Source organism: Pinus tabuliformis, chromosome Q (assembly GCF_031772625.1).
Source record: "Pinus tabuliformis cultivar Carrire ecotype Pingquan chromosome Q, CPIR1, whole genome shotgun sequence".
Classification (NCBI taxonomy): Eukaryota; Viridiplantae; Streptophyta; class Pinopsida; order Pinales; family Pinaceae; genus Pinus; species Pinus tabuliformis.
Genome location: NC_142296.1, coordinates 1,046,673,501 through 1,046,696,367, shown reverse-complemented (window position 1 = coordinate 1,046,696,367; position 22,867 = coordinate 1,046,673,501). Strand labels below are relative to the sequence as shown.

The 22,867-nt window shown below is 37.3% G+C and overlaps 1 protein-coding gene across 1 annotated transcript in view; it reads left to right on the top strand.

Annotated features, from left to right (window-relative positions):
• The window catches only part of KEG (protein kinase KEG), a 255,984-nt gene that overhangs the window by 35,080 nt on the left and 198,037 nt on the right, over nt 1–22,867 (top strand). The gene's annotated exons all lie outside the window — the stretch shown is intronic.

Sequence of the window (22,867 nt, the reverse complement as noted above, 5' to 3'; positions counted from 1 at the left end):
GGAATCAACGAACCACTTTCAAACTTGACCTTCTCAGATCAGTCAAAGTCTCGGTCAACAGAAGCAAATCCTCCCAAGTCAACATTGGTCAAACAAAAGAATAGAAGCTGGTCAATGCTGAACAAAAAGTCTCCTTTTGTCTCCTTTGCACCTGTGAACTCCTTTTGTGATTTCAGATCGAATTGATGTGATGTGGATGGATGCCAAATGAAGTCCAATGAGCTCTTATTTATATGTGTCTTAGGAGGTGGCTTTTCCACATGTGGGGCCGACTTGTTCACTTTAGGCCGACTTGGTCAAACATCAAAATATGAATTTTATCCACCTTTTTTCCAATGAAAATACCAACCCTAGCTACCAAATTTTCAACACTCCCTCCTAGCTAGGGAGGTACTTTTCATTCTCTCTCAATATCAATCTCCCCCGACTAATCCATAGGTCTTTCAGCCACAACCCAAGGGAGAGATCAGATGTACAAGTTGTTGAAAGTTGTAACTAGTTTCGGTCTTCATAATTGTGATGATATCATGAATTGATGTAATTATTGTACTTGTCAAAAGAAAAGAAAAAGAAAACAGTTATTTTATAAAAGAAAAATCATTTATTGTAAATGGGTTTCTTGGCCATGGGTTTGGTCCTAAGTTCAAGCACCCATTGAGTGCTATAGGGTTTTAGTATAAAGTCAAAGTCAAGGTCTTGATGAAGAGAACCCTTGAGGGCTCATGTATCAATGTAAAAGAAATTTATTTTATGTAAAAGTCATGTTTAGAAACTTCCAAGGATTAGGTCGGCTAGCCATGGAAGTTGACATAAATAAGGCCCATGCACCCACATGAAATGCTATATAAAGAGGAGACTTTGTCCTCCACAACAAAGATATGAGTAGTTCGATTTCTCTCAAGTGATCTGAGGCAAAAATAGAGGTGCGAAGAAAAAGAAGGCAGCTAGTGAAGAAGGGTTTCTTGCTCTTGTACAAATTTCTTTCATACCTGCTCACATGTGCGAGTTCCTCAGATCTGAAGGTGAGGAACGTTTTTATTGGTGGTTGACCTGATCCTTGGTTTGGTGAGTTGGTATTGATTAGTGGTCTTGGAAGTTCTATAAGAAGAAGTTCTCTAGGTTTTCACTATTTGGAGGGGTTTTGCCCTGGCTTGGAGCTTATCTCTGGTGTTCTCTTGTTGTTTTGTGATCTTCAATGTTTGGCATTTGTTTGTTGATGAAAAGAACACAATCGTGATGATAATGAAATAATAATATGTCACAAACAAATGTCACAATTTAAGAGAAATCATGTAATTAATTTAACCTATTGAAAACCCTAGATTTCTCAACATGGTATCAAAGCTTGGTTTGTTGTCTTAAGGCCAGATAGAGGGTCACATCAAGGCTTCAAGGTGTCAAATAAGAAGATCTCTTAAGACTAAGCCTCTGGAAAAGAAGTCTGCAATTTTGGAAGTCCTAGTCACTTTTAAGGCCGCAGGCTTAAGGAGAAAAGAGCAAGGGTTTTTGAAAGCATTTATGCTCTGTTTCAAGGGACCGAATAGGAGAGGAAGCAAGCCTTTCAAGATCGAATTCATTGAAGAAGAGATCGAAGTCCTGGGCACATTTGTAGCCCTATCCACAAAGATAAGCCCACAAGCTTCACAAGGAAGGGTGAGGCTCTGTTCTCTAGGTCTGAAGGGCTGATCTTCAAGCTAAATGAAGCTAAAGGAAGACCGAGTCCATCATCACAAGGATCGAAGTCTTGGGAACTTTAAGGTCTGAAATTATTATTAAGAATCCCCATGTCACTCTAGATCTGAAATTCTTCTGAGTATGTAGTAATGATTCTTTTGAGCCAACAAAGAGTCTAGATCTCTAATGTCATTGAAACTGCTTTGAAAAGTAGAATCAAGACTCCTTTTGAAGGATTCTGGGCATATGTATACAATAAGGAGCCTAATATAAAGTTACAGTCATACAAGGCTACAATCACATTGTAAAAGGAGCCGAGACTCTTACCATATTTCTGGGCATAAATATAGTATGGCAAGATATAGCCATAGTCACAGTATGAAAGGACCGAGATCCTTTCTAGGCCTATTTATTGAAAAAATCTGAAGATTGAATTATTCCAGGCTTGTCATCCATAGAAGAAGAATCGAAGTATTTTATGCCTAAGTCATCCTTGAAAATATCTCAGTAGTCCTGCACATGTTTTCTTTAATGGTTGAAGCCATAACGTAGTTTTGTAATCTATGTATACAGTGTGCAAGCTTGAACATCAGGCAAGGAGTCAACCTATGGAGATATTCCTAGTAAACATAAGGAAGCTAACCATGAAGGAATCTTTGTGAGTTAAGGAGACTCTAGCCTCAGACATCCAAGAGAAAATTATTTAAGCTTAAGCTTTCTTATAATAAGAAGCAACCCTAAGTAAGAAAGGAGGCAGTGCTGTGTAAAGATGAGTGCTTCTTTGCATTGTTCTGAGCACATTTAGTGACAAAAATTTCATCATTGTTTGTCAAGGATATACATCGTTTTGGAAGGCTTACATCGTGAGTAACACTTCTTGATCAATATATATCAGTGCCTTTGGAAACTCCTTGTATCTCAGTCTCTTCTCCTTGTGTAGTCCAAATTCTGAGCAAACATCTAGTATATATCAATGTTTCAAAGTACCCTAACCAGAGGGTCAATATCTCCAACAAGTGATTACAGTCTATCTCTCGCAGTAAAAGCTTGAGAAGTTTCAATCTTGAAGGCAGAGAAGACAGGGATCCAGTCTATATTGGATGAGGTAGTGTACTATAGTGAAAGCCAAAGGTTGCAAGCTCGAAGTCTTTAATCGTGAAGAGCAGCTAGAAGAGCATGGCATCTTGCAACAGGCCTTGTAGCAGCCTCCATGGTCATAAAAAAATACAGAGGTACAAAATTATGAAGTATGTATGGTATATTTAATTGAGGGTCTTAGGGTCAATTGCTTATTTGGTTCTAGGGTCTGTAGTTGTTTTAATATCTAGGATTGTAAACCCTAGATGGTTCATAAGAAACTCTAGTGATGAGAAACCCTAATCCTAAGTTACTAGTTACCTATGATTTGATCTCTAGGGTTTGTAAGTAGTCTAGGGCATATGATAAACCCTAGTGCGTAATGAAGAGGAGGATAATCTGATTTTTCTAAGATCTAGGGTTTGTACTTAGAAACCCTATGATTCCTTCATTATTGCATGAAAACCCTAGATTGACAATTTAACATCATGCCTTTGGTATCGTATACTTTGCTTGGTTGTATTTATCAATGAGTATTGCAGGCACATCACGAAGAAAGCAAAGGTAGAAGTATGGCTAAGTAAAGAAGATTCTCTGTTTTGTCAAGCATGATGAAAGGTGGTAACTATATGGACGCTGAAGATGGTAATCAAGTTGGATCCTTGGGCACTCTGATGTATTGGCCATATGAATGTGGATGCTTAACTAAGAAGGTCTTCATAAGGAACTAATTAATGAAAAGAAAGGATTATTAGCCGCATACCGAAAGGACTCATTGAACATTAACCAGATGCATGTTATAGCAGTCATCTAGCTGGTATGAAGATCACGTTGCAAAAGGATCACATAAGGATCCTCCTTGGTGATGTCATGGAGTGATTTCTTCGTCTTGAGAAGAATGACCGTAATAGTATCACAATTATTGTTTACTCTCTCTGTCTTGGAGCAAGGCTTCTTAGGAAGCTTGCTGATACAGTTGCAACATGATGAGATCTCATTTGAAGGTGAAAAACAATTTGTAGAAGATTAGATGACTGACTGACATAATGCATGCACTGGGATTCGTCTTCAGTGTGCACGAAAAGCAGGTTGCGAGATCTTTACTCGACTTCATTAATATGGTTTGAACTCTTCCGAATGAAGACATGATGCTGGTAGAAGACCATCCGATATGATCATGTGATAAGTTCAGTCGTAGATGATAATTTTGATAAGGACATGTGACTCTGACAGTTCGTTATGATTCTGCACAATCCTGATTCGTTTAAGAAAGAATGTTCCATGAATTTGATAGATGACTTTGGCACTTGGTCCAAAGTAATTGATATACTCCACGATGATAGATGTGGTAGCAAGATGCAGATGACTCGATGATCATGTCTTGATCAATGTTGTGAAAATCGTGATCGGGATTAAATCGGCGAGGGGAAAAAATCCAGAAAAAATCGTAAAAATGGGGAAAAAATCGGTAAAATTTGGGAAAAAATCGTAAAATACAAAAATATTCTTTTTTTTTTTCAAAATTTTTAATATCTAAAGCATCTACAACATAAAATAAATACATTGACACATAAATATGATAAAAGAACTAATATATAAGATGTGTAATATCATTTCTAGTGCTACATCACACATAACAATGAATCATGTTCTGAATAGTAAGTCCCGACTCCTGAGTCCCAACTCAGCCACAAAATATCAACAAAAATTATAATAATGTATCTCATATTATGAGTCATAATGTCATATACAAATGAACCAAATGACTAATACTACTGATTTCCTCTGCCCCTCTTGCAAGAAAATGCAATAGCTTTCCCTTTCCCTCTAGATGTAGATGCAAATGGAGTTGGTAGTGGACTCTGCTGTGTTCTAGAAGCTAAAGAACTAGGAGCTAGAGGAGGTAGACCACGTCCTCTATTGGTGCAGGGGTAGCCTGGGTAGGTGGTGTCACCTCCTCCCGTTGCTCCTCCTCCTCCTCCTCGTCCCCCTCTACACCTTCCACTACCTCTTGCTCTAACCAATCGTTGACAGACTCCATGAGAGGCCTCTCGGCCTCAACCCTCCATGCAGTAGTGGTGTCAATTCCATCCAATGAGATGGCCTCCATATCAGGTATCCTCTCAAGTTGCTTCACCCACAATCGAAGATTGTAGTAGACGTAGACCATGTCATTAAGTTGCTGTGACTCCAACTTGTACAAAGATCATAAAACAATAATTATAAAAAAAATATTATTTAATGAATTCAAAAAATTAATTGGAAATTTGAAATATTTTAAGTTTTAAGTTTAACTTGTTGCGTTTCTTGTTGTGTATTTTTTCAAATACACTCCAGTTGGGCTCGCATCCTGAGGAGCTAGATGTTTGGCTGAGGATTCGAATGACAAGCTTTTGCAGATGGGGTACTTTGGCACCATAGCGAGTCCACCATGCATCTACAACAAAATTACAAATAAGATAAACATAAGAAAAAAATGAAATTTGAAAGTTGAAGCAAAGTATGAAGTTATGAACTTGAAGAGACAATGAAATTTGAAACAAACTAAAAAATACCTGGCATTTTAGTCTTCCTATCAACCACAACCATCTTAAAGCCAAATGTGCCACCTCCCATCATGTATATCTCCATTTCATTGGAGATTTCTGCATCCATCCACGATCTCAGCATCAAATAAGAACCCACATGGGTAAGAAAATGCGGGGTTCAGGTAGATCCCTGTAGCATGAATGGGACGATGGAGTGTGTTGTTCTATCGTTCATCAATCACTTCCCATAGGAGGAGTTGTTTTTGAAACCCCTCATCTCCTTTATAATCATAGTAGCCCCGAATGGATTTTTTGGCCCTGTCCATGGCCTAATACATATAGCCCATTGCGGGCTTCTCACCATCAACTAATCGAAGAACCTTTACCAAAGGTTCAGTAACGCTGCACACCTCCTGTAGTCCCGCCCAGAAGTTTTCCTGGTATGAAACTAATCTGCATATGGCCTCTCCCTCTGGTTTGCGGCTAAATATCAAAGCACGCCATTGATCTGAAAGAAACATTCTCTTCACATCCCACATAGAATTCAAGAGGGATTGAAGAGATATGAAATTGATGGCAAACCGTGTAACGGCAGGGCGCACCAACTCCTTGTTGTTGGTGAATTTTCTCATCAAGCTAAGCACAGATGCATGATTATATATAAATTTTGTAATGCTTTTTGATGAGTCAACAATATCTTTGACAAAGGAAATTTTTCCTATTTCCTTCAACATCAAATCAATACAATGTGCAGAACAAGGTGTCCAAAATAAAATAGGATACCTCTCCATAAGCATCTTGCCAGCAACAACATAATTTGCAGCATTGTCCGTTATGACTTGGACAACATGTTCTGCACCCACCTCCAAAATAAACACATCCAACAAATCACATAATAATTTTGCATCTTTGATATGTGAAGATGCATCAACAAATTTCATAAACATTGTCCCCTTGGGACAATTAACCAAGAAGTTTATAAGGGTTCTCCCCTTTTGGTCGGTCCAACCATCTGACATCACAGTGCATCCTGTTTGTGCCCATGATGCCCTAAACTCCTCCAATCTTTTGGTGCAGTCAACCTTTTCATCTTGAAGAATGCGGCCTCTAAAGTCATCATAAGAAGGGATTTTGTACCCTGGGCCAACAATTGCAATAGCATCAACAACAGGCTGGAAAAATGGATTATTCCTTGCAACGCTGAAAGGAATATCACTCCAAAGGAGAAACTTGCCCAACAACTTGTCAGCTTGTTCTTTCTCCTTTTTTTTAAGCATTGAAGTGATAGATGGTTGTGAACCAGCCGTGGTTCTAGGAACAAAAAATGATGAGGTAGCTACAGGGTTGGTTGTAGACAGTAATGCTGAAGTAGAATCAGTGCCACTTCCATATTCACATCCTAACACACTTCTTTCTAGTTGCTTTTTCAGATCTGCTTTGGTCACTTTGTCTTGCTCTAATTCTTCCAATGATCTCATGGATCTTCGGAAGATTTTCGCATTTGTATTGGTGCAAGGCCCTACATCACGTTAGGGATTTGTGCAAGGTGATACTTCAATCTATAAACCCCTCTTGACATATGCTGCCCTCACAACTTGTAAGACAAGTTCATTCTATCAAACCCTCTATCAGGTTCACCAAATTCCCACAGAGGGTCCAATTTCCTTGGCATGTTTGTAATTTGGTTGAACTCTAGAGTTTTAATGTAAGATGAAGTTTGAAGTTGAACCTATGGCACAATAAGAATTGCAAGTTTAAAAAAAAAAAAATTACATACATGACACAACACATTGAATTTTTTACAAAAAAAAACCTCAACTCAATCCAACAATAATAGAGAAAATGCACATTCAAACCCAATAAAAAATGATGCAAAAAAATAGAGCACAAGAAAAAATTAAACTAATAAATCTAACAATCAAGTTTTTGTATTTTTGACCAAAATGAACTCTCTCCACTCTAAGCAACAAAAATGAAAAAAAAAAACACTATGAAATCCACTCAAAAATCTTTGATAATCAATGGGTTATAAAAACCCAAGCAAAAACAAGAAAAAACCAAAACAGAACGTTCAAATTTGGTGCCCATACCTGGAAACCATGGTTTGCCAAAGAAATTTGGTCCAAACACGAAGTTCTCTTGCTTGGGATGTTAAAATCTCCCGTTTTTCTCCTCCTCTTCCCTAGTAGACGCCTTCCTCTCATCCTCAGCTCTCAAACAAGTCCATTGTTTGCTAAAAATGAGAAATAAAACTCATAAATTTTCTTATAAAACGCGCTTTCCGGTGCCCCACGATTTCTTCCGATTGAATCGCGATTTTTTCGAAAAAAACCTTTGTAAAACTCGGGCAATAATATCGGCTAAGTCAAAAAATCACGATTAAATCACGATTTTCGCAACACTGGTCTTGATAGATCACTTTCCCAATGTTTAGAGAGAGGCATGATCAAGCTCTATGATGATGAGTTCGTGAATATGCAAGTGATGAAGATGATGACATAACAAAGGGCCATCATAAAGATGTAACTTTTATTTGATGTTCATTTTAATTTTTGAACTCATCTGGTTGAGTTAAAACAATGGTACTAAAGGAGGGTTGTAGAAAGTCACCTACAACTAGTACTCATGTGATTGGATGGAAGATACTGAAAGGAGCATGACTTGAAAAAGGTAGTTGTATGAAGGATAGCCAGATCTGGACTAAAAGATCACCTTCCAAGGAAGAAAAAGAATGACATGACTACTGGTTCAACACTATGGTTTGTTGAAGGGAAGTGATGTATAAGATGGCCTATGCCCTACAAAGAAGAAGGCTTCATGATGAAGAAGTTGAGGTCCATCCATGACATAATGATGCAGAAAGAGGAGCCCTACAAGTAGCTGTGATTACCATGATCTCCACCAAAGAGCAGATAAATGTTGTTGGAAACAAGTCTCTAGTTAAGAGGGAGCTTGGGAATATTCCTTTTATAGGAATGAGTAGATCCTCCCTAGTTGAGAGGGAGAGATAGAGACATCATTTTTGCCTTCATTGTGAAGAAAGAATGGAGGATTGGGTAAGCATCTAAGACTGATGCCGATACTCTTTGAGGATGTGGTAGGGCATCCAATAGGTAGTAGTAGTTGAAGAGGAAATTCCTTGAGGATGTGTTAATCGAAGGCAGGAATGGTCCTAGAAGGACATACCTTGTGAACATCCAAATGGGGTATGTGCCTTGAGAGACAATGATGAAGGTCTCTATAAATCATTGTCTCCCCAACATCGTGCTCTAATCTTGTTGAGAGATGGAGCTATTAGTGCAGGCCTTGCTATATGACAATGTTGGTTGATATGATGAGATCCAATGACAAAAGCTGAAAGGATAGCTTATGAGATGGCTTACCAATCTGACTCTTCTTATGAGAACTTTCTAATGGAATTACTGCCCATGTGCTTGTGATCAATTATGAATACCTCCCTAGTTAAGAGGGAGTGTCAAAAGTTGTAACTAGTTTCGGTCTTCATAATTGTGATGATATCATGACTTGATGTAATCATTGTACTTGTCAAAAGAAAAAAAAATATTTATTTTATAAAAGAAAAATCATTTATTGTAAATGGGTTTCTTGCCCATGGGTTTGGTCCTAAGTTCAAGCACCCATTGAGTGCTATAGGGTTTTAGTATAAAGTCAAAGTCAAGGTCATGATGAAGAGAACCCTTGAGGGCTCATGTATCAATGTAAACGAAATTTATTTTATGTAAAATTCATGTTTAGAAACTTCCAAGGATCAGGTCGGCTAGCAATGGAAGTCCGACATAAATAAGGCCCATGCACCCACATGAAATGTTATATAAAGAGGTGCCTTCGTCCTTCACAACAGAGATATGAGTAGTTCGATTTATCTCAAGTGATTTGAGGCAGAAATAGAGGTGCGTAGAAAAAGAAGACAACTAGCAAAGAAGGGTTTCTTTCTCTTGGACAAATTTCTCTCATGCCTACTCACATGTGTGAGTTCCTCAAATCTGAAGGCGAAGAATGTTTTTATTGGTGGATGACCTGATCCTTGGTTTGGTGAGTTGGTCTTGATCAGTGGTCTTGGAAGTCTTCATTGAAATTCTATAAGAAGTGCCTGGGTTTTGCCCATTTGGAGGGGTTTTGCGCTGGCTTGGAGCCTATCTTTGGTGTTCCCTTGTTGTTTTGTGATCTTCTATGCTTGTCATTTATTTGATGATGAAAAGAACACAATAATGATGATAATAAAGTAATATGTCACAAATGAATGTCACAGTTTAAGTTAAATCATGTAATTAATTTACCCTAATGAAAGCCCTAGATTTCTCAACACAAGTCTCTCTCTCTATCAAGGTCAATCTCTCTGACCAATGCATAGGTCTCTCAACCATTTCCCAAGAGAGACATCATTAGTCTCATCATAAGGAAAGGTATATATCATCCAACACATCCCATAAGCCAAAACCCAATGGCATCCAACGCAGTGCACAACTGACCAATAAGATCAATCAATGAGGCAATATACTCCGATCATATACATAGGGTCCATCTTCCCAACCATTACAAGGTCTTTCGGCCCATGACCCAAGGGAGGAATCCCTATCTCAATCCCTGAATATATAGTCTCTCGGTCCACGACCCAAGGGAGAGAACTCATCCTTCCCGACCAAACTCATTAGTCTCTTAGTCAACGTCCCAAGGAAGGGAACTCAAGATTAATCTCCCCGACCAATCCATAGGTCTCTCAACAACTGCCTAAGGGAGAGATCACAAAATCGGTATCCCCGACCAAACTGGTCTCTTAGTGATCATGACCCAAGGGATCACTTCATGCCTTAGAACTGAGCTCCTCGACCAACTCACTGGCCTCTCGATCAATTGACCTTAAGGGAGTGACAATCTTCCTAACCAATCCATTGGTCTCTCAGCCGCAGCCCAAGGGAGATTATGAATCATATGATGTTGTTCAATCAATGCTCCCTCTCTCTCAGAAAGGGGTTCTCAACAACTTTAAGAAGTTCTCTGAAATAAGCAAACTTCATTCGGGACAATGGCTTTGTCAACACATCAACAACCTGCTCATCAATAGAGACATATTCGAGCCTCACAACTTCCCTCTGGACAATATTTCGGATGTAATGATACTTGATCTCAATGTGCTTCGACTTGTCATGAAACACTGGGTTCTCAGAAAGCTTCATACAACTTTGATTATCGCAATATATAATGGTTGATTCCAGCACTTGATCAAACAAACCAACAAATAGTTTTCGAAGCCATATAGCTTCACAACAGGCTGAACATGCAGCTATGTACTCAGCTTCAGCCATACTCAGATCAACAAAAGTTTGCTTTCTACTAGACCATGAAATCATAACAGAGCCTAAGCTAAAACATAATCCAAAACTGCCCTTTCTATTATTAGAGCTTCCAACCCAATCAACATCAATGAAACCATGCAACTGCCATTCTCCATTGGAAGCATATCTCATACCTTATTCAATGGTGCCACACAAATATCTCAATATATGCTTTGTTGCAACCTAGTGCACATGTCGGGGCTCAACCAAGAATTGGCTCAATGTGTTCACAACATAATAAATATCAGGTCTAGTGTTCACAAGATAGTTCAACGAGCCAATAAATTTGCGATACATATAGAAGGATCAATCAAATCAGAATCACAATCACATATCTTCTTCGAATTCGTCACCATCAGAGTGTCCATGGATTTTCAATCCATCATGCCAAATCTCTGAAGGATCTTAATAGTGTACTTGCCCTGGCTAACGGAGATTCCACTAGGATTTTGCCAAATTTCCAATCCCAAATAGTAATGCATAAGACCAAGATCCTTCATTTGAAATTCAGAACCCAACTCCCACTTACATTGGACAATGAGAACCTCAACTCCCATCGGAAACAAATGATCTACATATAGCAACAACATCAAGGGCTCGCCTTCAACAACTTTGAAGTATAAGTTCAGATCAACATCACTATTCTTGAAGCCAAGGCTCAACAAATAGCCATCAATACGGGAGTACCATGCACGAGAAGCTTGCTTCAGGCCGTATAGGGCTTTCTTCAATTTGCAAACATATGTCTCTCTATCATGAACCTCAAAGCCTTGAGGTTGCTCAATATAGACTTCCTCCTCAATGACTCCATTCAAAAAAGCAGTCTTGACATTCATTTGATGTAATTTCCAACCTACAATAGAAGCAAGAGCAATGATAGTTCTAATAAAATCATACTTGGCAATGGGAGCAAACGTGTCTTCATAATCCTCTACCTCTTTCTAGGAGAATCCATAGGCCACAAATCTTGCCTTGTACTTCTCGATACATCCTTTAGCCGCATGCTTGATTTTGTAGATCCATTTGGAAAACACAATAGATTTCCCTTAAGGCCTTGTCACGATTTCCCAAACATCATTCTTCAATATAGATTGGCATTCTTTAGTCATAGCATCTTTCCAAACTTGATGCTCAACAACTTCTTTATAGGTAGATGGCTTGGCAACAATGATCTTACACATCATTGTTGCATAACCAGAATACTTCTTTGGCTTCTTACTTTCCTTGTGTTGAAATTTTAATATTCTATGCTGCAACAAATACTTATTCCAAAACTTCTTTCTTTTGCGATATTGATTAAGCAAATTGTAGATAAAACATACACCATATAAACCATATGCAAAATAGAAGACAACCAAGATCACAAGTAGACACAGAGAATTTAGGTCTAATGACCAGGGCAAAACCCACAAGGGGAAAACCCAACCAGATTCTTCATCTATTAGACATCAATTGTTCAATAGAGATACTAATACAATGAGAGAAAGAAGTTCACCCAAATTTGAAGAAGTTATTTGGTAGCTGTAGCTGATGCAAAAATTGAATTACTTTGGCTCATCAAGATCCACTCTTACTCTTCAAGACTTTCTCTGTCTCTCTCACAATTCTTCTCTAGTCCCTCTAACTCTTTCTTTCTCAAGTTCTTACTCTCCTTTCACAATGCACAAGTGAGTAATAGAGAGGATGAGAGGAACAAATATATAAGAAGAGCAAGGGGGTCAAATTCATGGAGTAAGTCCCATGCCTTGAGGAGGAGTTACATATGCCAAAATGGGAGAGTAACTTGTGCCATAAAGGAGGTATGCTTGCATTAGTAGCTCATGCCATCAAGAGGGAGTACGCATACCTCCATCAAGAGGGAGTATGCATGCCTTAGAAATTCGAGCCATTAAGGAGAAGTGTAACATATGCATTAAAGAGGTGTAAGAGGAATCTTTTTATGACGAGTCATTAAAGTGTGTAAGAGAGAGTAAGAGGTGCGTAAGAGCATTAAAGAGAGAGAGGAAGAGAGAGTAACATATCATTGAATGAGAGAGTTCGATTTGCCATGAAGGAGAGAGAGAGAGAGAGATGAAGTGGCATGATTGAGTACCAAGTAGGAGAGGGTGATATGAAATTTCATTTTAACAATAATATTATAGTATCATAAGGATAATAATAATATTATTATATATATATATATATTGATGATTAAATTAAAAATTAAACAATTGAGATTGATTAAGGATAAGTAAAGTTATTTTCCATCATATATATACGATTACCAATCGAAACAAGGTGACTTACTAATTTTGGAAAGTCATGGTGGCAACGATAGACACAACTTTATATTTTTAGAAAGACACTATAGAATAGTCAGAAATGAAATTTTATTCAAGAAAATTCTTCCCTTAGCTGCCAATTTTCAACACCCTGAAGGTCCCATGAGGTGTAACATGTCCTTCAACTTCCTTCAAAGTTCTTTTAAGCCAGGCAAGTCTCTTTCTAGTCTCAGGTACATTAGCTCTCGAAGAGTCAATGAATTCATGATCATCAGACTCTTCATGAGGATCTTGTTCCATCAGTTTAGGTTCTTTAGATTTCGATTCCACATTGTTCGGAGCCACTTGTATCTCATCATTAGAGTCCAAGTGTGAACCCTTGGACTTCCAGAAAGCAACATCCTCATAAAAGATAACATCCCTGCAAGTTTCAATAGAGTGTTGTCTTGGAGAATGACCCTAAATGCCTTTGAATTTTCACTGTAGCCAACAAAAGTTCCTTTCTTCCCGAAAGGTTCCAATTTTGTCCTTCTCTTCTTGGGCACATGAACATAAATAAGACAACCAAAGATTCTCAAATGTTTCACATTGGGTCTTTCACCTGTGAAGACTTCTTCAAGAGTCTTGTAGTCCAAGATTCGATGTGAGCATCTATTTTGAACATATACATTTGTTTATGCAACTTCTCCCCAAAGAAACATAGGCAATTCTTGATCCTAAAGCATGGTCTTGGCAACTTTCGTAATAGTCCTATTCTTCCTTTCAACAATTACATTTTGCTGAGGATAGTAGGGAACTATCAGCTCCCTCTTAATTCCAATATCCCTGCAGAAAGAAATCAATTCTTTGGATACATATTCTCCTCCATTGTTAGATCTTAGGGTCCTGATCCTTATTCTTCTAGCATTTTCAACTTGTGCCTTAAATTCTCGAATTTTTTCAAATACTTCATCCTTGGATTTGAAGAGATAAATCCATGTCTTACGAGAGTAACCATTAATAAAGGAGACACAATACAAATTACCACCCAAGGTCTTATTAGACATAGGCCCACAAACAAAAGAGTGCACAAGATCGAAGATTCCTTTGGATCTACAAACTCCATCATGTTCAACTTTGATTTTTGGTACACCTTTAATAAAATCTTTTTGATTAGTGGTGTTGTGTAGCAAGGCTTGAATTACATGTCCAAGGAGACGATACAAGCCTCCCATTCACACACCAATGGCCTTCGCAGATTCAAAGTAGGCATCCTTCTTCCATACTAGAACTTGTCCATCAATGAAAGCAATTATATATCCTTTGTCTTTAAGAGATGAAATAGACAACAAGTTCTTCTTCAAACCAGGAACATATAAAATATTGTTGATAGATACATTACTTCCTGATTCCAATTGGAAGGATGATGAACCAATTCCTTTGACCTCGTATTTGCCATTGTCTCCAAGCTCAATCCTTTGGGCTATATTCTTTTCAATCAATTCAGAGAGATGTTTATGACTCCCAGTCATGCCTAGAGGCACCACTGTCGACCAACCATATTTCATCACGACCTGCAATAGAACCTGTAAAGGCAAAATAAAATGAGTATTCATCATCAAAATTGTTCTTTCTAGGCCTTTTTTGTCCAGAGGATTCATTAAGATTAGTAGTAGAATCATGATACTTCCCTTTCCTCTTTCGATCACCATTCCTTTGATAGTCATCCCTTTGATTCCTTTGAGGACTGTCATTTTGATAGTGACCATATGCTTGACAACAATAGTATTGACCATTTGTTAGATCTCTTCTATCTCTTCTATCTTGAGAGGGAGGAGGTCTTCTTTGTGGAGTAGGTTCCCTTCTTGGAGCGGACCTTGGAGCAGGTCTTGAATTAGGTCTTCTACCAAAACTTCTTTGAAATCTTCCAAAATTAGGTCTTCTTTTATTACTTTTTGAGTGGGCTGCAAAAGTTTCTTCACTTGGATATTCAATCTTGCCTCTGGAAAGGAGTCTTGATTCTTCTTGAGTGCAGGCAACCCATAGCTTGTCAAAAGATGGAGAATTTTCTCTTCCATTAATGCTTGCTGCAAAAGGATCCTAAGATATAGGCAGAACGCCCATTGCCACAACTACCAATTCTTTGTTGGATACTTCTTCATTAATGGCCTTGAGTTGATCTCTAATGAAGTATGATGACATAATATCATTCTTTGTCATCTTGATATTGCGAAGTTGACCCTTTAAACTTATAGATTGATTGATGTTGTTGATAGTGTACACTCCAGTAATGGCATCATACATTTCCTTGGAATTTTGATGATCGACAATATAGGAAATTAGATGATCGCTAACTGATTCTATAATGATGCTTCTTGCCAATATGTCATCTTCCTAAAATTTGTCTTTTCCTGCTTGGTCAATTGGTTCAATAACTTTTCCTATAACAATACCCAAGACCTTGTGCCTTACAAGCACTAGGTTAATCCTAGCCTTCCATGCCCTGTAATTTGTAGCTCCTTCAAGTTTGTTCTCTGCCTTCATGAAGGAATTCACGATGAAGATGACCAACCAAAAATTCAAAAAGATGTAGAATCCCAAGGCTCTTCAAGGTGCTCTCAATGCTCTTCAAGGTGATCTCACATCTCTTTCCCTTCACCAAAGCTCTGATACCATGTTGAGTTTCTAGTGCATTCTAGTACCATTTTTCAAACATATAACTACTTCCAATGATACCATTTGACTTCTTATAACATTCCAATCATTAAGCAATTATACATGAAAATTTCAACCAAACACTTTCTTCAATAAAGCAGTAGAGATCACAATGAACAATAAAACAAGAGACGAGACACCAATATTTAGGCTAGTAGTTAGGCAAAAGCCACAAGGGGAAAACCCTACCAATCCTTCCTTATGAGAAAGAGAATTCAATTCATCAAAAACACATCATAATATTCCAACAAGATTCCAATTTTCTTGACCTCAATATTGCCAATTCAAACCAATCAACGGAGAGAAGATATAGTCAACTCTGGTCAAAGTCAAGTCTGCAACAAAGGGTCAAATTTCAGCCTGATGTAGCTTAGAATAAAGGGTCGAAATTTGGTCAAACTTCAACCAAACATGCACTTGTAATTGTCGGTCAAAGGGCAAAGTTGACCTACGCTCAACGACCCAGAAATAGAACATAAACTCGGTCAAATAGGAGTCAACAAACCACAATCAAACTCAGCCTTCTCAGATCAGTGAAAGTTTCGATCAACAAAAGTGTAGAAATGTCAAGAAATTTGCTACTGCTAATGAATTCAATCTAAAAACAAGAGACACAAATTTCTTCTACTATTCCGTGGAAAGGAAAACACATGATAAAAACACATGTGATAACATGCAACCATCAGAACACAAGGAACACAATGATTTGACAAGGGAACCCAACTGGGAAAAACCCCGCCTCTGTTTGTATTAAATCAATGATCTATTACAATGTCAGCTTCAATCCTTGAAGCTCAACTTGCACTGCAATAATGATCTCCTCCTCCTGAGTTTGCTCTGTCCAATACTTAGGGAAAATAGGCCTCCTGCTTCCTTCTATTTTCTTGTGCAATTCTTGCTCTTAAAAAATAGGAAGAGCCCTTATTTGCTTGCGTAATCCCATGAGAATTCCTCAATTGCTACATGCAAACTCTCTACATTGAACTAGTATACAATTGACAATTACAATGTGCCTTTTGTGCCACTCCAACTAGGCAATTCGAATTCCATGCATGATTGGGTCTATTTTTAGTAAATTGATTAGTTAACTGAGAGATCAATGAGTCAACAATTGTTATAACTACTCAATTGAAATCCTACTAACTCTACTAATGACTAGAGCTCAGATAACTGAGTTTAACTAACAATAACTCCACTAGATTGCTATATCTTAGCAATCAGCTCATGCACAACTCTACTTCTAGCCCACAAACTCAAATTGACTGACTTAACTGAGTGACTTGTCTATGTCACTCCTGCTAACTGTCTGACAACTCATCTTGCTGAAGTGGGAATTCAAATTTCTTCATTTGACCAAGGCACAGGTCAAATTAAGCCTTTTCTTGCTACAATTTAACAAGAAGCAAATCCTCCCAAGTCAGTGTTGGTCAAACAAAAGAATAGAAGTTGGTCAACACTGAACAGAAAGTCTCCTTTTGTCTCCTTCGCACATGTGAAGTCCTTTTGTGATTTCAGATCGAATTGATGTGATGTGGATGGATGCCAAATGAAGTCCAACGAGATCTTATTTATGTGTCTTAGGAGGTGGCTTTTCCACATGTGGGGCTGACCTGTGCACTTTTAGGCCGACGTGGTCAAACATTAAAATATGAATTTTCTCCATCTATTTGCCAATGAAAATACCAACCATAGCTACCAAATTTTCAACAACTTGTACTATGGTTAGTTCCCAAAGTAGCAATTTGTCATTTTCCAAGAAATTTTCATCCTTTCATGAAATTTGATTTTTTTTTTTTTTGATTGCATTAATTACACTCTACTCCCTCTTTGATCTTTAATTACATATGACATCTTCGTTCAACAATTTCATGTGGAAATTGGTTTTGTCAAATTTGTAAATAATGCTTCGAGGCTTTTACTATTTTTTTGCTAGCCATTGACTATCTCATATCAGATATATGAAGATTTTCTAAACCCATTGCCATTGCAGTTATCTGTCATTTAAAATAGACATCCAAATAGAGTAATGATGTATTCATTTATCAATTTGTCTGCACCATGGGCAACATTGTTTAATAGTTCTTGTGCCTCTATCCACTTCATCAACTACTATATCTGCATTGTCTTTGATTTATTAGATGCTTAAGGGGACCTACAAATTTCGTCCTCTGATTTTCAAACAATTTTTGAGATCATTTTGGGCAAAGGAAGATAACATATTTTGTAAGTAGATGTCTTGTGATCTTATAAGTATTGCATGTTCAAACTTCAAGCCCGCCTCTTCATGTTATGACACAAGGTAGGCCGTCATAATTCCACAGTAATTTCTTTTGTGTTGCTGAGTTTACACCCACATGCCCTTTGTTTAAACCCTAATTGACTTCTTAAGGATTATGTCCATATCCTTCTTTTGAATACAATTGTATTTTATGTGTGGTCTACTCCACAAAATATAAAAGATTGCCATTTAGGTAGAGGGGCGTTGTTTTCTTCACCAATCTTTGTCTCTCATCAATTGGCATATTCATAGGGGAGTGTGACAATTGATATCTAGCTCACCTGTTAGAGTTCCAAAATATTTGGAAATAAAGATATCCATTAGGATAAATAAATAATATACGTGTATGAGTAAAAATGATATGATATGATATTACAAATGAGGGCCCCATTATAAATATTAGGCGGGAGTGCCCTTTCATAAGAAGTCATGTTTTTTCATTGAGACATGTCTTTTCATGTGTCCTTCATTAATTATGAATTATGAATTATTATTTATATATGTTTATATTATTTGTGTTTATAACATTGCCTTCCCCTTTAGAAATGCTTTGTCTTCAAACCATACTGATGAAAAGGCCTTACATCATTACTCTAGTTTGTAATGTCTTCACATGATTTTGATGTTGTCATGGTTGATGATACAAGACGATACAGACTTCTAAGTTTTGAGGAGAATTGTCGAATTGTAAAATGATATGATCATCCGATTTGATCCTTTGTGGAATGTTACGCTTATAGGATTTCCAAGGTTTATTGTGAGACTTACTGATACCGGTATCAATATTTTTCGAAAGATAATATAATTGTTTCCCTTCTGAGCGATGTTCATTGTTGATACACTAACTGATTAAGGTATTTGCTGTTGTGATTGGGATGCCAATAAGGTGTCTTTGTAGCATGACTTCCCCTTATTATAGTTGTAGTCATTTCTTAACTTGCCTTTGGTATATGATCTTCTTCACACACTAGTATGGTATTGCTGATCACTGAATTTTTATTAGTAATTACACACAAATTTATCATCATTTCTACTCTTAACATCTGAGTATGTCTTTACTGCAACTAGGTTGTCATCTTCTTGAGTCATGATATTAATTGGAGCTGTATTTGTTTCTTTTTTCTGATCTTGGATTCTTTCACTTGAAGACTTCGATGGTTCCTCTTGGATAAGTTGTTCTAACTTGTCTTCCAATGACTTTTTATCACTCTTAAGCTTTCTAATATATGTGATCAAGTTCTGACTATGATTCTTGAGGTGAGAAATTTCTTCATTTTTATCTACAATAATTTTGTCATTATCCTTCTATATCTTTGATATTGATCTTTGTTTTTCTTGAAGGATTACCTTTGAGATATCTTTAAGGTCGTCTAGTTTTACTGCATTTGGCTTCGACATAGTGTCTTGTAATGTTACCTTGTTCTTCTTATAGGAAAATGTTAAGAATTTCTTCTTCACATTTAAGATGAAAGTCCTAATGCTTCCACCTAATAAGGCAATTCTAGAACTATGTCACTATCATCACAAAATAAGGATCCAACAACGAATTGTGATACAAAAGTATAATCTCTAATGTTCAGTTGTAAATTGCTCATGTCATAACGAGCTTATATTTTCAATTATACTTGACTTGAGAGTTACTAAGCGGTTAGCACATTTAGTACTAATATAATTATTATCCACAGTAGGAGCAATATAACTAACAATATCTTTTCTTGCAAATGCCCCTTTGAGTCTAAGTAACACGTAAACACATTTTGTTGAGGTTTTAGGAAACCTTGCATTTTCTTCATTTACTAGACTCCATTTTGCTTTCGTCAAAATTTCGTAATATTACACTTAAACTTGGTACTTTATAACTAAATTATTATTTTTATAATATACTTTTCTGTTAATAAGAAAATGCTTCGATAATTCCTCTTATGCTTTCCTTTATACTTTAAAGGAAGAGTATTATACTTTAAAGTTTTTTTTTTTGTTGTTGTTGTTGTTGTTGTAAATATATATACTCAAATTAAAAGTAATATGGATACACTTATTATCCTTGGGTTACTCAAAGTGTTTTAATCTCAATGTATATATTCTCTTTTCATAATTACAAGTATGAAACTTGTAAACACTTTAATATAACTTTTTCACTTTTATTAAATTATCGGGTTCCAAACATCATGTAACCTTGTTGGGTTTGGCCAAATCTATAGTATGTTAATTATAATTGTTTTCTTTTGGGTGGCTTTAAATTGAAAGGATGTTAACTATGGACACGATGCCTTGTGATACCCAAAGGCACCTGACCGTTGACCACCAATCCAATAATGTCCTTAATTTAGTAAATGCATCCAACCTCACACAACTGCACGACCCCAGACCGTCACGCAATTCCTTCATATTCTTCAATGATTATGGAATTTTGAGTATTTATTATTATTATCTTTTTAATGATGGTTAATGTAGTGGAAGCAGAGTGCAAATTCTTATGTTTTCTTCCCTTAAAAACAAACTTTGACTTGTAGCGACCCAATTATGCATCTTCTGCAATTATTTCTAAATTATTCAATGGCAGTAGTCACCTTGGAATCCGTGTCATTAAAGTGGGAGACTGTTGAGTGCTTGAAAATCTGCCCCCTTAATTAGAAGGGCTGCAGTTTTATATAAACTGTCCCCTAAATTACAAGGGCCATAGTTCTATATAATCTGTCTACCTGGATTCTATTTAGGTAGTGTTTGGAAATGGAAAACACTTGTAATGGTGGCAGCTACTGTATGAACAGAGATGGAGGTGGGTGTTGTACTGTTTTTTTTCTTTCTTTTAAATTATTTAATTATCTGAAATTGACTTTTCTCTCAGCAATGATATTTAGCAACAGGGTATTTTTCCCCCTTTTTCTTTTGATAATAAATAGCCAAAAGCTAGTGATGGTCAAAGACCCAATAAGTAGAGAAATTCTGAATAACTGTGGCTGTGTTCAGAAGGCAACAGATATGTTGCCAACAATGTTACTTGGGAGCGGGAGCGGGAGCGGGAGCGACCATTTTCAGAAGCTCCCGGTTTGGGAGTGAATCCGGGAGCGATTTTTAAAAAATATATATATTTTTTAATTTTTGATACATATATGTCAACAAAAACATGTAGAATGATGAATTAGACATAAAAAACATAAAAAAACATAGATTGATCATTGAACCATATCACATCAATCATCTAGAAATTATAATCGTCATCAACCATGTCCACAAGTTAGTAAAATACATATTACAACTGCAACATATTGAGTCTTATAAATCATGATTCATCAAATTCAATCTTAAAGTTTCAACTTCAAGCTTTCAGAATTGAAAATTCAATAACATTTATCATCATTGATCACCAAAGTTGTACTTGTAAGCTAAGTTTAACCATTACAAGAAGTAATATCGAAGATATTTCTAAGTCCTAACTTCTAACTGTTAACATGATATGAAATGTTAAAAATTTATAAAATGAAACATGAATAATGAGATGAAATGAAACAACTTTAGTCTTTCACAAAGCATCATATTCATAATTCACAATCATTACCAATGAGTTATAATTGCCAAGGCCCAACTTCAAACTTAAAATTTTCATTGTCACAGTGATATAATGTTTACAAGAAATATCATTATGATATGAAAGAGTCAAGAGTCAAGAGTCAAGGACTTAAAACTCAACAATTATGAAAACTAAAGTCTAATAGAAACTAAAAAAGACAAGTAAACTGTAAATCTACATGTGGCCCTTGCCACGAGAGTCTCCAGGAGTATAAGCAGGTCGTGGTGGTCTTCTAGGAGTCTCCCGCACAGACCGACGACCAGAACTAGAACCTCCACGCGAGGGTGTAGATGGAGGTGGCGACAGCAAAGGAACAAGACTCGGACCTCGAGCACTGCTACTGGATGGTGGAGGTGGAGGTGGAGGTGGCATGGCTGCTGCTTCATTTTCATCCCTTACAAGTTCCTCTTCTAGTTCTTCAATATGTACAATGCCATCCTCCAAATTGTCATCCTCTGGGTGATTGTCCCAAATTTTATATGTGGGATCCTCATTAGCCCGATCACAGTAATGACTCAACAACCTCAAGTTGTAGTGCACATAAACCAAGCTTTCTGCTCGGTTTTCATTGAGTCTGCTTCTTTTCACATTATGTATATAGCTGTAGGTGCTCCAACACCTCTCTGCAGAAGAAGAATTTACAACCTGTGAAAGAACTTTTTTTGCCAATTTTGGCAAAAGTCCGTGGCCGCCATATGTTTCCCACCATGTGAGAGATTCAAATTTATCTTTGTCATCCATTGCATGGAAGTTACCATACAAACCAGTGCCACTGAAGTATCTGCCTATTTCAAGGCGCACAGCTGCACATTCCTCCCTGTCAGGTACCAACTTTTCTAATGCTTCCAAATATCCTTTAGTTACCTCTGGATCTAAATGGGGTTTGGTCCTAACCCCACCCCTTGCTGCAAGTTGGCCCAACCAAGATGTAGAGTAGTATTTTGGCGTAAGGATATACGCCAAGCAATGTAGTGGAAGGTTAAGCCTATTCCACCGTTCACACACACAATCATGAATCAGTTTGTACAAGTTGGGATCTCTATTATGAACAATGTCTTTTATTTCCCCCAACATGGTATCCATTTGCTCATACACCTCGCCAATCACTGGTTTGTCTGTATCTGCAAACCGAATCATGTGATAAATTGGCTTGGTGAAATCCAATACCTGCCTCACACTTGTCCAAAACTGCCCATCAAGAGCGGCCTCCTCCACCATTTCAAAACCTGCCATGTCAGCTACATTTGTAGCCCTTTCCTTTAACACCTGCCAATGTGGACTTGATACCAGGCTAGCTAATGCCTCTCTTACCTTCAAAAGGCGCCTGAAGGTGAGGTAATAGCTACCAAATCTAGTCTTCGCAATCTTCAGCAACTCCAATCTCGAGTGACTGCGGAAAAGGCCATGGGTATTGCTATGATTTGTAATAA